Below are 14659 nucleotides of genomic sequence, written 5' to 3'. Positions count from 1 at the left end.
CACCTCCTTTAGTTGCATCTTAATGAAATAATTTAATGTTACTTCTCCAGCTTTTTAAAAAAAATATAAATTTATTTATTCATTTATTTCTGGCTGCGTTGGGTCTTTGTTGCTGTGAGCGGGGGCTACTCTTCATTGCTGTGCGCATGCTTCTCACTGCAGTGGCTTCTCTTGTTGCGGAGCACAGGCTCTAGGCCTGTGGGCTTCAGTAGTTGTGGCTCACGGCTCTACAGCACAGGCTCAGTAACTGTGGCACACCAGCTTAGTTGCTCCGCGGCATGTGGGATCTTCCCGGACCAGGGCTCAAACCTGTGTCCCCTGTATTGGCAGGCGGATTCTTAACCACTGAGCCACCAGGGAGGCTCACCTCTCCAGCTTTAAAGGTGCTAACAGTCACTCGCATGTTGATCTGTTGGATATAAAACACACTCCCCAGGGACTTCCCTGGTGGCGCAGTGGTTAAGAATCCGCCTGCCAAATCAGGGGATCGATCCCCGCTCCGGGTAGATCCCACAGGCTGCAGAGCAACTAAGCCCCTGTGCCACAACTACTGAGCCTGCACTCTGGAGCCCGCGAGCCACAACTCCTGAAGCCCACGCTCCTAGAGCCGGTGCTCCTCAACAAGAGAAGCCACCGCACTGCGAAGCCTGCGCACCGCAATGCAGAGTAGCCCCCGCTTGCTGCAACGAAGACCCAACGCAACCAAAAATTAAAAATAAATAAATAAAATCGATTCTTAAAACACACACACACACACACACCTCCACTCCCCAAAGCTACCTACCCTCTGTTAAATGAAATCCGAATTTGCCGATATACCCAATGGGTTCTTTATGCGAGCATTCACCGAGTACCTGCCATGTGCCAGAACGGTACTGGGTGTGAGTGCAAAGACCACTTAGACCCAGTCAGTGCCTTGTTTGAGTCCAATCGGGGAGGCAGATACGAACAAACACTGTATAATAAGGGGAGAGCGCTGCATCAAGGCCGAACCCGGGAGCTACTTGACCAGCAGCGAACCCAGGTAATGGTAGAGAGAAAGATCTGGAACTGCTCTGAACTCCCATTTCCAAAGGCTTCCCCAAGGAAAGGGAACTCGTGTTTTCTCAAGGGAGAAGTGGAACTACTGGGAACTTTGGGGTATGTCTAGTGCTGAGAGGGAAACGAAATGTGCCGTTCTGATTTCACTTTCCACTTTTCCGGCGTGAGAAAGTGCAGTGTCTCGCGGAGGAAGCTTTGACTCTCGGCAGGAATTCCGGCCGCGGCGGGCGCAGGGCGTGTGCGGGAGAGGTCCCGCGGCGCGGCCCTCCGAGGGTGTGGGGGCGCCCGGGCACCGGAGACCTGAGAGTCCGACTGCTCCGACTCGAGGGAGCTCGAGCGGGGCCGGGCGGGGCCGGAAGCCTGGGATCCAGGCTGGGGACAAAGCCGAGAGCGCGACGCGCGGCTTCGAAGCCGGTGCAGCCCCTCCCCGGGTGCCAGGCCCGGCGGTCCCGGCCCCGGCGTCCAGGTGCGCTTCGCCCGCGTAGGCTTTTCCGGTCTCGTGGGCAGAGAGGGACAACCAGGAACTCGGGCTCAGTCTCCACCCCGAAGCGGGGCGGGTCCGCCTGCGATAAGACCCGCTGTCCGGCCCCGCCAGGGTGTGATCTCGGTGACCGCAGAGAAGGAGCGCCGTCCCGTCTCGGCCCCAGCGGTAAGGGGGTCCCGGGCTCCGGAAGGGTCGCGACAGCCCGGGAAAGCCTCGCGGGGGTGGCGGGTCCGGCGCCGCGCCGCTCCTAGGAGGGGGTGCCCGCGGCCGGCCTGTGGGCCCGCCCGGGCAGGCACAGGGTGGAACGGGCCGGACTCGCTCCGGGTGGGCAAGGGAGAGGCAAACACCGCCCTTGTCCACCGGCACCTTCCAGGAGGACCTCCAGAGCAGTTTATGCAGCTCAGGATGTACACCAGTTAGAGACCACCGCAGTTATTTATTGAGTTCATGTGCCAAGCACGGTGCTGGATTTAGGCATTACAAACAAAGGATTGAGTAGTATTCCCTGGAGCTGACTCAGTCCAACACCCAAGTTTTGCTTTTTTAATTCTTTCTTTAATCCGTTTAAGAAACGTACTCCTTTCTCCTAGTCTCTTACCCTTTCTCTCCGTGTGTACCTAACGTCCTCAGCACAACGCCTGGCACATGAGAATCTGATATTATTATGAGATCCATGACCTGAGTCTGCCGATGGCACAGCCTCACTCTTTAGTCATGGTTTTAACCAGCTGGAGACTTTGGGACCAAAGAGGTTATCGCTTTTCAACAATCTGCCCAACTTTAAGTGCTTCCCAAACTGATGCAAGTCTTCTGTAAGCTGTTGGGAGCATGTGGGTCCTGAGTAACCCACAGCTTTCATGAAAAGTGGGCTTCTGCTCTCTCCAGCTGCCAGTGGGAAGAATGAACAGGGTCCCCCCCCCTCTAAATGATCCATCCCATTGTCCATCAGTTCTAGAACCCTCCACCTCCTCCTTACATTGCAAGTAACTCTCTTGATAGGGAAGCCCTCGCTCTTTAGTTGCCAGGGAATTCTCAGATGACAGAGGTGGAAGAGCAAGCAGCAGAGGAAGGGGACAGGGATGAGGAAGTGGGTAACCATAGCCGCCCAGGACCAGCTGACTACCCAGAGTCCTTTCTGGCCAAGGCCGGATCCCCTACATCAGCTTAGATCAGATTTCTATTGCTTTGGAGGTACACGTGCGGGCACAGACATACACACAACTACTGGATCAAAGGTGTCTGTGAATTTCCCTCCTAGATGTTCTTGCATTTGGTTAGGGATAATTTTTCTCTGAAAGCTATTTAGAGGGTAACGTTTGCAGTCAAGTCCGAGCACACCAGCCCTCAGTATCTGTAGGGTGAGAAGCCGCTTGGTCATCCTCAGACTGTATCTTGCGGCCCATTTCTTTGCTTATGTTTAGCCGCTCATTTGTTTCCCAGCCTTGCTCATCTGCTTGTAGACTAAGCCTGCTCTTCTCCAAGGGAGATGGGGGTGAGGGGCAGCACCAGGATAACAGCCCTTGTGCCAGGGAGTACCTGTAGCTTCAGAATAAACAAGAGGGGTAGTTTTCCTTGGGTGTCAATTTTTCCAGGTATTTGAGGATAAAAACACTTTTCTTACAAAAACAATTACAGATATACTTTGTAGTACGATTTAGATACCTTCTTCGTATAAAACAAGACACTTCTAAACTTTTTGCTCGGGCTTTGGGCTGCAATTTGACCCAAACCTAACCTTTGGGAGTTTGCTTTTACTGCAGTTAGGGCTACTTATGGAGGCAGTTTGGTGGATGCTGCAGTATCCTCCCTGGAGGGACTTTGAGTAACAGCTGTGCTAGGTTACTCGTTTAATCTTTATTTCAACCTGAGGCGGGGTTATTAAGCTTGTTTTACAGAAGAGGATCCCGAGGCTCCAAGTGGTGGTCCTTAGTCAAGGTCAGACCCCTCGCAAACAGATTTAAATCCAGCTGCTGGATACTAAAGCCTGTTCTGTTATTCTCCCTGTCCTACTGTGGCTCTGTCAGTGCTTGGTTCAGAGTGATTTGGCATTTGGATTTGTGGCTTCCTGGCTTATTAACTAAATCTTGATCACTGTTTTTCTTTGCCTTTTCAACTTTCTTCTGGTCAAGCTGATATGTAAACCATGGTGGGAAGAACTGGACCTGGCAGTAGTGTGGGGATACAGGTTAATGGCCCTAAATTCGGGAAGGGCTTGGCTTGTGGATGCGGGAATAGACTCACTCTTTGTGGCACTGGGCAGAGCTGGGCAGGAATTTTTGGATGGCAGGTTCTGGTTGGACTTAAGAAAGTGGCTTGTGAAACCCATAGGCTGGGTGGCTTTGGAGCTGGCGCGAGTCTCTCACCAGAGATATCTGGAGATATCTGGGCAGAGGCCGAACAGCCCCTTTCTGATGGAGCTGGAAAGGGGACAAGGTTAAACTAAGATGACTTGTAAAGCCGTAGTTTCCAAACTTCAGGTACATCCCTCCGGAAGCTTGCACAGCACACAGATTCTTGCCCCAAAAGTTCTGATCATTGTGACAGGGTGGGACCCAGGAACCTGCCTGTCATTGGTTTTATTGGTAATAACTTGTTAGTGTTCAGTTATGTTTGAACTGGACAGAGAGCTTTGCTGTGGGAACCTGCACCACCACCTGTGAAGAATTTATTTTAAAGGTTCAAGATGCTTGAGGTCAGTAAATTGCCATTCTGCTTCTTGGTCCGGACTGCTAGACATAAAACCCATGTGGAACATTTTATCCACAATCAGCAGCAAGGATAAATTGCAGCCAAAGGCCAGACTGTAAATTACTCTGGAAAAGACCTTCACCTTTCCCCCCCCCCCCCACCCGCAACATCATTAACCCTTTAAGGCCTGGATATAACACAGCATGAACAGCCTGACTTGAAACAGATCAGGAGACCACATGAGTGGACTTTTGTCAAGTCATCAGAAAGACCTCCCTGCCCAGTCACTGTGGATTCAATCCTCTGGGTTAAGGCACTCACCTCCCCCCACCCAACAGGTAACGTTAAGTTATTACCAGGAGCTAGTCTAGAGGGGCCCTGTGGCGAATGGGAACACGTTCTCCTGATTCATGTGTAGTGGAGCCATCTCTGGAGGAGGTCCTTTGTGGACACAAGCCCGGTGGTATCAACAGCCCCCAGCACCTGCCTTCTCACTCCTCTCCAAGAGGCTCAGGAAGGCATTTTCTGGATCCTGCTTAGCTTCAGCTTCTGTTATTGCTGCTTTTTGATGCTGTACAAGGACTCACTGGTTCTCAACCTTGTTAGAGTCACAGGCCCCTTTGAAAATCTTTTCTCGTTTTATTTATTTATTTTTATTTTTTGGCCGTGCCACACAGCATGTGGGATCTTAGTTCCCCGACCAGGAACTGAACCCGTGCCCCCTGCAGTGGAAACGCAGAGTCTTAACCACTGGACCACCAGGGAAGTCCCTGAGAATCTGATTAAAGCCACGAATCTTCTCTTGAGAAGAATAAACATGCCTTTGACATTTTCCCATACAGTCTCAAGGGGTTTACGGACACCCTTCTAATCCCAACCATGGATGCCTAGACATCGTGTTCAGAATTGCCCTGAAATTTGGCAACGTTTCTCAAAATTTTAAAATCCGTTTACTTTTGTTCCATCAATTTGAATACTGGGAATTTATCTTAAAGATATACTTGGGCATGTGTGTGGAGACATGTGTACAAGGATATATACATTGCAGCATTGTCTGTAGCACCGCAAGTTTGGAGGCGACCTAAATATCTATCAGTAAAGGGGCTGCTTAAGTTATGGAGCATCCATGCCATACAATACAATGCAGCTGTTAGAAAGTGGTGCAGGGGCTTCCCCGGTGGCGCAGCGGTTGAGAATCTGCCTGCCAATGCAGGGTACACGGGTTCGAGCCCTGGTCTGGGAAGATCCCACATGCCACGGAGCGACTGGGCCCGTGAGCCACAATTACTGAGCCTGCGCATCTGGAGCCTGTGCTCCGCAACAAGAGAGGCCGCGATGGTGAGAGGCCCGCGCACCGCGATGAAGAGAGGCCCCCGCTCGCCGCAGCTGGAGAAAGCCCTCGCACAGAAACGAAGACCCAACGCAGCAAAAATAAAAATAAATAAATAAAAAATTCAAAGTCAGTACTTGTAAAAAAAAAAAAGTGGTGCAGGTTGATAGGAACGGATATAGAATGATATATATATATATATATATATATATATATATATATATATATTTAAAGCAAAATACAGGTTTACAAGATATGCTAACATTTCTGTATATAAGAATCGTGGAGGCTATTTATATTCTTAGGTACTTGTTAATGCATAAGTACTTCTGAAAGGATACACAGGAAAATTATGACTGCCACTGTAGTTGGAGGGAGGTGAAGTTCTTACAGACTTATCAACGTATACTTTTTGGTACTATTTGAGTTTTTTTTTTTTTATCATGTTCATGTATTGTCAGCTTTTAAAACGGAGAGTTACAGATAGCACCTGTCCATTTAACACTGCTTGTGAAGAGGGAGAATGAAACAGAAATGAAGAATGTACAATTAATCAAGTTTTCCAACCTTAAAATTAATATATGGTCATATACTTTCTTATTTGTATACAAAGAGCTAGCATGGGATGTGCTTTGGTTTCCAATGAGATGAAGTAGAATCGCTCATACATTTCATTTGGCTATACTTTACCTGGTTGCAAAAATATTGTAAGGTGCCTTGACTTGCATGGTGGGGAAAGTTCTGCATTTAAATGATCCGATGGTTCCATGTGTTTTTAGCTGCAGAAGCAGAGAGAGGAGGTAAATGGAATAAGTCACAGCTTGTAGACTAGATAGACCTGCTGGGGCAGGGCGCTTTGTCAGAGAAAGTCCTCACAGTGGTATCAGGTCATGGGCACTCAGAGACCTGGCTTTGGCTTCAGAGCCTGGACCTCCTTCTGTGGCTCAGTCTGTGAGGTCTGTGCCTCTCTGTAGGCTGAAACCTAGTGTTCCCTCTGAGCCTGACCCTGTGCCAAACACCTGGCATGTTATTTTTTAAAAAATTTTCACCTATGTTAGGTGGGTCCTGCTAATGTCGTCTCCATTATACTGATGCAGAAACTGAGGCACAAAGGGATTGAGGAATTTGCTCGACATCACATACTAGCAAGTGGTAGAGCCAAGATTTGAACTTGGCAGTCTGATTCTATCTCCTGTGCTTACTACTCTGTTATACTATATAATGGGTTAAAAGTGGGGAATCAGCGTGAGAAGGCAGGGCTGGTAGACTAAGCTGACTACAGGGTTGGAGTTTTTCAGAGGTAAAGAGGTAGAGGCTATGTCCAAACCACTGGTCCAAGATGGATTTGATGTCGCCTGGGTCATTCTAAGTAGGCAGGGAGTCCCAGCTGTTAGGTGAGGAGTGGAGCAGACACCAAACGAGGATGATGTGCTGTGTCATGATGCTGGTGGTGCATCCCTATGGGAGCAAGACTTGGGGCAGCATCTAGGGGCAGGAGAGGCAGCTCAGCACCTCAGAGAAGGGTCTTCAGGTGGTAGGCAGGATGTCAGTGGCCGCCGCCAAATGGAAAAAGGTTCATTCATTTATTATACAATGTGACATATGCTAGATATTCAAGGATAAAATACCCAGACCCCATCCTTAGGGAGACAAACGAGCAAATCAACAATTAAAAAAATCACAGGACTGCATGATAAATTATTTGATACCCTATGCACAGACTGCCATAGAACTGAGGGGGTGTACCTAACTCCATCCTGGGTGATCAGAGGAGGCTTCCTGGAGGAGGAACCATCCTGGAGGTGGGCTAGGAGAAGAAGGGCTTATGCACAGGCATGGGGATGAGAAAGCAAGACCAGGCACAGTGGAGGAGTGGCACGTCAGCCAGAGGAAGACTAGTCCCAGTGGCCAAAGCGGGAGGGCCCTCAGAAATTAAGGCCATTCTGTAGGCCCATGGGAGACAGGACCAATTATTGGGGGATGGATAGGCCTTAGAGAGTCCAGGGATCCCATACTACAAACTGCTGGCCTAGGTTATAAATCCCTGTTTTCTTTTGCATCTGCTCCAGTGCTTAGCACAGTTATGTGATAAATGTTTTTAAATAAAAAGGAAGCTCTGGGTACCAGGAAGGAAATCAAGGCAGAGATTCAGCCTTGGAAAAACAAGACTCCCTGCCTCCCTGCCCTACACTAGGCCAACTCTTTAAGGTTTGGCTTGGACATAGTCTTCATCCCGATTGGCTTAATCTGGGTAAGGGTTCTCCCCTGGCTGCTCCTGTCTCCCTGTGATTCCCCTGCCACAGGAATGTTCACACTTTTGTGCCTGATGACAGGCCTGTGCCCTCCCCTCAGCTCTGAGCTCCTCTGAGGGCAGGGCCATGTGCCCCCAGTCCTCTGGCCCAGTGCACAGTAGGTGCTCACCAAAGGGATGCTGAATGAATGTGCTATTTTTCATGGCCTGGAAAATTCAGTCCAACCTCCAAGCCCCACAGAATGACCCATTTTTGAAAATGACTGTTCCAGCCTTTATCTCTACTCTCTTCATGTCCTTAAACCAGCCCAACTCCACACTTAATGCACTTGACCCTTGAACAACTTGGGGGTTGTTCACTTCCTGCACAGTTGAAAATCCACGTATCACTTTACAGTCCATCCGCTTATCCTTGGTTCCTCAGTATCCTTGGTTCTACACCCGCAGATTCAACCATCTATGGATGGTGTACTGGTGCAGTAGAATTTAGTGGAAAAAAACTCAGGTATAAGTGGCCCTGGGGAAGTTCAAACCTGTATTGTTCAAGGGTCAACTATACTCTTTTCCAAATAAGTCTTACCATTCATAATCAGAGCTGAGGCTTCGTTTTTACTGTCTTTGCCTACAGACGTCTTTGCTCTCTGTCTTTCTAAGCTTTAATCAAATGAGAGCTTTTTGACTCTCTTGGGTGGTGGCGGGACGACTTAGTCTGTAGTCTCTCGTTACCCTGAAGGTCTTATAACAGTTGCCGAGCACTGCTTTGTCATTGGATTGGTTATATACCTGTTTTGTTTCTCTTACTAGCTTACATGCTCCTTGAGAGAAAGATCATCTTCATCTCTGTTTCTCTCACAATGCCTAGTACCTGATTGGGGCAAAATAACTATTTAAGTAAAGACGATGAGTGCCTGCCCACACAGCAAGTGGCAGTTTTGGAATGGGGGGTCTCATGCAGGGACTACCTAAATGAGAATCAGGGCCTGGAACTGGGTGTGAGGAGAGTAAGCAGGGGTGCTTATTGGAACTTGATTACATAAGGTCTTTGAGCCCCACCCAAGATTTACTGACTCAAGCTCTAGAGTCTAGCATCCCCCAAATCCATTTTTCTAAACACTCCCTGAGTGATTTTTGTGCACACTAAAGTTTGAGGACTTTTCCCAGGTACCGTGCTAGGTGCTTTACTCTCTGTACTAATTAGAATCCTTTTCAAGCCATAGCTCCAGACGCCAAGTCCTGACATCATCCAAGGCCAGAAGGAAGGAGGAAGTTGGTAGGCTGACGCTATCTCTTTTAGCCTGGGGGACACTCTGTCTCCAAACCTCTTGGCAGGCTTGCCTTTATTTCTCATTGGCCAGAGTGTGTCACATGGCCACTCATAGACCATTGTGGCGGTTGGAATGGGCTTGCCTTGGACCAGTCATTATTTCTTCCTGGGGAGTCCCACCTTCCTGGTTTACCAAACCCAGTCTGTCAACTCATGAAGGTTCTCTTAATGAGGAAGGAGGGTATAATGGGGATTGACATTATTGCTAATCCTGGCAGAAATCCTGCACAATAGACACAACTATCTCAGATTTATGCCAGAATAAACTGGCTCTCATAGTGGGTTTGAATCTTGGAGCAGGGACTGGAGCGCCGCCCTTGTTCTGGATTCCCAGCCTCCTACCTCCAGCGCTGAATGTCCTCCTTTATAGCCTAGGCCAGCACTCACATGCAGGAAGAGACTTGAATTTGGAGTTTCACAGATCTTATAAATTAACAGAGCAGGCCTGCCAGAAGTAAAGCATGTTTGCAGTGGGTGGTTTTGAGAACTCTACTGTTTAAATAATCTTTGGCAAACATATTTCCTGAGTCATATTTATGCATAGCTATGCTTGTATATATTAAACGGTGTTAATGTTATGATACCCCCCCTTCCATTAATAAAATTTTGCCTGTTTTTTCCCCCCATTACCTTATTCTTGATGTAAGATCATGAGTGGGAATCTACACTTATAAAATGCCCATGGGGTGGTTTGGGGACCATTTTAGGCATCAGTAGTTGGAATCTAGAATCATTACTCTAAAGCAGTGGTTCTCAAATTTGAGAATGCATCAGAATCACCTGGTGGGCTTCTTAAAAACTGAATTGCTGGGCCCCAGCCCCAGAGTTTTGGATTCTGTAGGTCTGGGGTCGGGCCTGAGAATTTACACTTTTAACAAATTCTCAGTTGATGGTGACGTTCTTGGTCTGGGAACGACACTTTCACAGCCACTAGGTTGTATGAACTTCTTTTAGGTTGAAATACTGGTCTGGATTTATTGAAAAGATAAACATAGTGGGATTTTAATCATGCACATGGCGCCTTCTACCTTTTTCAGGTTCTTCTGTGCTCCCTATTAAAGCTGCCCTGTGACCTCCCCACCAGGGCCATGCTTTGGGTGGACTGGATTCCCAGGGTTTTCTGTACTTCATTGAATCTGGGGAAGGCTTATTCCTCAGAAGTGAGAAGATGAAGTGGCATCCACACGCCCTCCCTCCAGGCCAAGCACAGTTGTCTGGGCACTAAAGGTGGCCTTAAATATTGGTCTTAGTTAAACTCCTGCTTTTACCTTAAGAAGAAAGGAATTTCTGATATGTGCTCAAACATATTGATAGAAGAACTTTGAGAGCATTATGCCAGGTGAAATAATCCAGACACAAAAGAACAAATATGATTCCACATATAGGAGATGCCTAGAAAAGCCAAATTCAAATTCATAGAGACAGGAAGTAGAATGATGGTTAGCCGAGGCTGGGGTGAGGGGGGAATATCGAGTTATTATTTAATGGGTACAGGGTTTCTGTTTGGGATGTGGTGATGGTTGCATGATATTGGGAATGTAATTAATGCCACTGAATTGTACACTTAAAAATTGTTAAAATAGTAAGTTTTGTTATGCATATTTTACCACAATTAAATAGAAAATCATCCTTCATCTCTGTTCTCCCAGTGGTGTGCTGGAGCGTTCTTGTATCAATCCATCAGAGATGGTTGTTAAGTGTTCAGGGGTTTTGCAAGCTGATTGTTAAATATAGCCACTATTTAAAATTCAGTTAGGGCTTCCCTGGTGGCGCAGTGATTAAGAGTCTGCCTGCCAATGCAGGAGACACGGGTTCAAGTCCTGGTCCGGGAAGATCCCACATGCCATGGAGCAACTAAGCCCGTGGGCCACAACTACTGAGCCTGCGCTCTAGAGCCCGCAAGACACAACTACTGAGACTGCGTGCCACAGCTACTGAAGACTGCGCTCCTAGTGCCTGTGCTCTGCAACAAGAGAAGCCACTGCAATGAGAAACCCACGCACCGCAACGAAGAGTAGCCCCCGCTCGCCACAACTAGAGAAACCCGGTGCACAGCAACGAAGACCCAACGCAGCCAAAAATAAATAAATAAAATAAATCGATTAAAAAAAATCAGTTAAATCAACTTAGGCGTAAATACATTACATTAAAATAGACATATTTATAAATAAGTTTTATGTATTTATTTATTTATTTTTAAATAAGTTTTATTTAAAACAACCCATCACTTTCCAATTATTTTACTACATTTTACTATTATATGTGGTCTCTTATGTCTGTGTGGTGGAAATACTATATAATGGTGTACTACTGCCTACTTATTCCCAGCTCCAAGTTCAGTGACACCACGTAAGTAAGTTGAAATTGGTCATGTTGGAAATATTTACACCAAAGAAATGGAGACAAACCAGGTTTTCTTTCCCTGGAGAGCCGGCTGTTAGTTTATTAGCACACCCCTGGCCTCCTCATGTCTCGCTGGTGGAGCAGGGTTGGAGTAAGCTTGTAGGCATCAGCTACTTGGGATCTTCCAGCCAGACTTTCCTGAATTGAATTCTAGCTCTTTCCAAATAGCCATGTCATTGGGTGTTTTCCCCATGCCTAAAAAAGAAGACGTGATGGCTAAGTTTAGTGGGTAGGAAACCGGATGAGTCATATAGTAAGTGAGTGACTTTAACCTCCTGGGCAAGAGTTTCCTCAACTGGAACATGAAAGGGGTGGGAGAAAAACGAGTAGAAATAGAATAAAGCACTTATTCTAGCAATGGGGAAGAGAGACTTTTTAAAAAAGTTTTCATTATGGACTTTTCCCCACATATACCCAAAGTGGGGGAACAGTAAAATGAAGCCCCATATACCTGTTCCTCACACAGCTCAACAATTATCAACATTTCACCAAAAAAGAGACTTTTCTAACCATTGAAGTAATAATAAGAGGGAAGAGTACGAAGGAAAAGACGGGAAGAGTACAAAGTGCAAAGGTATGATTTACAATTTTTCTTCCGAATTTGACTGTACTAAAAGGAGAATATGAAATTGGAAAGATACATAATAAATTCTTGATATAAAATATTAAACTTTATAATATATTTGTAATTTCTAGAAATGTGTTAGTGAAGCACCAAGATCCCCAAAATGGGCAAAAAATGCAAACAAATAATTCACAAAGAAGGATACAAGTGGAAAAAGAGAAGAGAGTGTTCCTGCTGCTCATTCAAAAAAGCAAGTTAGGGCTTCCCTGGTGCCGCAGTGGTTGAGAGTCTGCCTGCCAATGCAGGGGACAGGGGTTCGAGCCCTCGTCTGGGAAGATCCCACATGCTGCGGAGCAACTAGGCCCGTGAGCCACAACTACTGAGCCTGCGCGTCTGGAGCCTGTGCTCTGCAACAAGAAAGGCCGCGATAGTGAGAGGCCCGCGCACCACGATGAGGAATGGCCCCCGCTTGCCACAACTAGAGAAAGCCCTCACACGGAAACGAAGACCCAACACAGCCAAAAATAAATAAATAAAATAAAGAATTATTAAAAAATTGCAAATTAAAAAAAAAAAGCAAGTTAAACCAACGATAAGGTTCAATACTACACCTCCTAAATATTAAATTATAAATAAATAGTAAATAAATAAATAAAGCAAGCAAACAAGCTTATGGCTGGCTGGGATTTGGATATCCTTTTAAATTTGGAGGATAACTGGAAATATAATTATCAGATATCACAAGGAATAGGTCCAAAGAAGAATAAAATCTACAATGCTAACTCTAAAGATTGTAGTCATAGCATAAAAAAAACCTGAACAGGGACTTCCCTGGTGGTGCAGTGGTTAAGAATCCGCCTGCCAATACAGGGGACACGGGTTCGATCCCTGGTCCAGGAAGATCCCACATGCCTCAGAGCAACTAAGCCCGTGTGCCACAACTACTGAAGCCTGCACTCTAGAGCCCAACTACTGAGCCCAAGTGCAGCCAAAAATAAATAAATAAAATAAATAAATTTATTTTAAAAAAACCAAAAACCTGAACAACCAATAGTAGAGGGACATTGAATAAATTATATCAATACAGTGGAAGAATATAAATTTAGTAAAATAATAAATATGATTGTGTAGAATTAGGAAAATTAAGAGGAGAGAGTAGAACATAAAATGATATACATACTGTGATTACAACTGTGCTAAAAGATTGGAACAAACAGTAAGTGAAAGTTGATGGTAAGTTTACATTTTCTTTAAATGACCTTTTCAATGCTTAAAGTTGACTTAATAATTTACAAAATAAAATCAAAGGGGGAAATAGATGTGATTACTTAAGACCTTATAGTCTCTAAAATTCTATGAAAGTTGATCTTTTCCATTTGTAGGAAAGATCCATAATTTTTAGCACTGCACTGGAAGATTCTACCTCTGCCCACGTTCTCACTGGGTTTGGGAAACAAGTTTTTCAGACCATGCAGGCAACTTAAATAATAACAACTGGAGGGAAAGAGAGGTAACAAATAAAATTAATGCTAACTATCCTGGGTCCATACGTCATTGTTCCAATTACAAAATCCTGAGGTTGCTAAAACAGAAATAAAACCAAAAAATGAATTTTCTGCCATGTACATTTTATAGTAAATAAAGGTTATTTTTTAAAAGCTACCCAGTATTTTCTGTTTTATCTTTTCTGTGATCTCTTAAGGTGTTTTTTTATTATTTTGTTTTTATTATTTATTTTTTTGGCTTCGTTGGGTCTTAGTTGCAGCATGCTCTGGGGTTGTTGTTGATGCACGCGGGGTCTTTCATTGCAGCTCCCGGGCTTCTCTCTAGTTGTGGTGCGGGGGTTTTCTCTTCTCAAATTGTGGTGCATGGGCTCCAGAGTGCGTGGGCTCTGTAGTTTGCAGCTCGTGGGCTCTCTAGTTGAGGTGCTGTGGGCTCAGTAGTTGTGGCGCATGGGCTTAGTTGCCCCGCGGCATGTGGGATCTTAGTTCCCCGACCAGGGATCAAACCCGCGTCCCCTGCATTGTAAGGTGGATTCTTTGCCACTGGACCACCAGGGAAGTCCCTCTTAAGGTGTTAATATGAGATTTTTTATGATCTCTGCAGATAGTCTCCATGTTTTTTAGAAGGACTCCTGCTGGAGGATTTATTTTTATGGGGGAAAAAAATAGTTGAATCCAAACAGTAGTGAAAAGAATATTATTTAGATATGATTTGGAAAGCCCTCTTAAATACACATGAGTGTCTTAAAAATAAAATCTCTTGCCATGGGACTTCCCAGGTGGAGCAGTGGTTAAGAATCCGCCTGCCAATGCAGGGGACACGGGTTCGAGCCCTGGTCTGGGAAGATCCCACATGCTGCGGAGCAACTAACCCCGTGCGCCACAACTACTGAGCCCGCGAGCCGCAAGTACTGAAGCCTGCGCACCTAGAGGCCTTGCTCTGCAACAAGAGAAGCCACTGCAATGAGAAGCCCACGCACCGCAACGACGAGTAGCCCCCGCTCGCCACAACTAGAGAAAGCCGGCGCGCAGCAATGAAGACCAAACGCAGCCAAAAATAAATTTAAAAAA

General features: G+C 46.0%; 1 protein-coding gene across 3 annotated transcripts in view; it reads left to right on the top strand.

The window, feature by feature from the left end:
• The first annotated feature begins 1432 nt into the window (after window positions 1–1432).
• The window catches only part of ANXA4 (annexin A4), a 73603-nt gene continuing 60376 nt past the window's right edge, over window positions 1433–14659 (top strand). For 2 of the 3 annotated variants that reach the window (XM_082426075.1, XM_082426076.1), the window contains exon 1: window positions 1522–1690. The gene's annotated coding sequence lies outside the window, so the exon portion shown is untranslated. Of the gene's footprint in view, window positions 1691–14659 lie in introns of all 3 variants that reach the window. The other variant, XM_082426078.1, reaches the window with a different exon arrangement.

The sequence above is a fragment of the Balaenoptera physalus genome (genome assembly GCF_965194825.1).
Source record: "Balaenoptera physalus genome assembly, chromosome: 15".
Taxonomy (NCBI): domain Eukaryota; kingdom Metazoa; phylum Chordata; class Mammalia; order Artiodactyla; family Balaenopteridae; genus Balaenoptera; species Balaenoptera physalus.
The sequence above is the reverse complement of the archived record's forward strand: the minus strand, read 5'-3'. Positions and strand labels throughout refer to the sequence as shown.